This window comes from Austrofundulus limnaeus, unplaced genomic scaffold (genome assembly GCF_001266775.1).
Source record: "Austrofundulus limnaeus strain Quisiro unplaced genomic scaffold, Austrofundulus_limnaeus-1.0 Scaffold1345, whole genome shotgun sequence".
NCBI lineage: Eukaryota > Metazoa > Chordata > Actinopteri > Cyprinodontiformes > Rivulidae > Austrofundulus > Austrofundulus limnaeus.
The window spans coordinates 56,507-58,969 of NW_013953747.1; positions in this window are offsets into that span (position 1 = coordinate 56,507).

Sequence of the window (2,463 nt, forward strand, 5' to 3'; positions counted from 1 at the left end):
CTTCAGTGCTTCAGAAAGCTTCATTTGCCCATCACTACAAGTTTTCTTAACACACTTACCTTCTTTCAGTACCTGGTTAAAAATGCCAGGGGACAAGGCAAACCCTTGTGGGAGTCTAGTATAACGGTACTGTTGGCCATGAAAAGTAAAGGAAAACACATCTCTAACATGTTCTGCTAGAGGGAGACAGAAAAAGGCATTAGCTAAATGCATGTAACCACGGCAGTACCCTCTACCCGTGGTCCATCCCTAGCCCTCCACTGACCTCTGCCGCGCCACTGAGGCTGCTCACAATGGACTGGCACTGAAGGCAAGGGTGGTGCTGGAGGTGTTACAAGTGGTGCTTCTACAGTTGCCACCATTTGCTTTTTTCCTTTCTGGGATATACCACATCTCTGGCCTGCTTTAACTGAAGTTTAAGTAACTGGTTCTGCATGTCCTCTAAATCAGCCTTAGCCTTATTAGTTTCATCAGCBGCTTTCTGTAAGTGATGAATTAAATGTCTTTCCCACATATCAGAATCAGCAGAAGGCAAGTCTGGATTAGATTTCATAARGTCAGTCACCGAGGCAGGCACTCCATCCAGGATAGCCTGTCTGAAAAAATGTCTTTGCTCTCTACTCTGGCCATGACAGTGTGTCCTGTCATGCCAATCCTGCTTACACTGATCCAAATAGGCAGRGGGGTTCTGTCCAGGTTTCCACTGGAACTTGGGGACCCCTGCTCCTTCTGGGAGAGGGTAGGCCTCTCTCAAAGCTGCTGCCAAAGCTGTAATGTGTAAGATCATTGGGTCAGAGCCAGGCACACGACGCCCCCATTTGGCTGCAACTTCTGTCTCACACATTTTAGTTGAAGTCACACATCGTGCCAACAAAGCTCTCATGTCACCAACAGCTAGTGTCATGCCTTTAGTAAAGCTGTCAACAACATTCAACCACTTACTGCCACCCTCAGTTAGTGGAGGAAGTCTGTCCACTAAAGCCTGTACGTCTCCCAGAGCAAAAGGTTTATACTTAATCTGGCCACCAGAGTGCAGTAGAGGATAATTACCATGGTCAACTGTGTTAATGTTCTCTTCATGTTCCTGTGGATCTGTGTGGACATTTGCTGGGGATGTAAAGTAAACTGCTGGGAGACCAGAGCTTTGGGACACATCACCTTCACATGGGACCGCGAGCAATTCAGATATAATTCTGACTGGCCCTGCAAAGGAGTCACTATTCATCTGTCTGGGAGTCTGAGTGACATGTGGGTGCGCTTTTAGGGGGAGAGGAGGTCTGTCTCCCTAGCCAAGAAGAGGGGAGGGGTTAGGGGTAATAGACAAAGTGTCACTGCTTTGGAGTTGTGAAGGGGGATGGGATGGATAAGCCACACTCCCAGTGAGGCTGCTTTTTTCATTTGAGGCTGACTGCAAAGAAGTGGGTGGTCTCGATCCTGTCAATGTTGATGGGTTTACCTTTATGAGTTCATCTGTGTTCAAGGAACTCAGCGCATCTATGCATCCTCTATAAGGTGAACTTGTAACTGTTCGGGCCTTCATGTTAACCATTCTCTCACTTCCTGGAGCTATTTCTACTGTGCCCTGTTTCACATCAAAAATTGGAAACATGCCAGGTGCAGTGGGAAGAGAAGTGGGGCTATTGTGCAAGTAAGGAGGCGGGTCCACAATGTGTGTGTCTTTTTTTCCACTATCTGTGACTAAAAGATGGTTGAGGCCTTGAGAGATCATTGCTAAGTTGCTCCATTCTCTACAGTTCACCTCTGCTTCTCTCAACTGTTTTTTAAACCTTCTCTTAGCAAACACACTTCTTGCCTCTTGCCTCTGCACCGCAAGCTGCTCCTTTCTCCTGTTACAACTTTGAACTTTGCCCCAGATGATATTAATCACGCTATTCTGTTCTGGCTTGTCAGCTAACTCAGATAGCTTCAGCTGCAGTTTTTTTTCTGCCTTTCTGTCCAGAGTAGACAGWGAAATAGCATCTTTAACTATTTGGATTTGTTCATTTAAATCTTTAGGCTCACCCTGTAGTGGCATTTTTTTTACAAACCCCTCCACTATTTCCTTGTCAATTTCCCCATTCATCCTTGCACTCACGCAACCAAGGCCCTCAAAATCTTTATTGTTTCAGGAACAATGGAGACAAAGATTTGTCCTCTTAATCAGAGGATGTTCCTGTACAGCCTGAACGTTCCAACCGGCAAGCCAGACCGTCAGAAAATCTTTCGCTTATATCTCCCCAGAACTCTTTTGTTTACTTCCTTTCATACAAGCTGATCTTATAAACCGACAGGGCCACACAATCTTGACGAACCAAAAATGAAGGATTGTAAATCCCTCACCTCCAGTATTCGACGAGAAGTGAGACACACAAAAAACAGGCCAGCTTTATCTTTCATACACACAGTGTCCTGATGCATCTCAGTAATCCAGGTAAAAAATCCAAGGAAAAAAAATTGTATAGG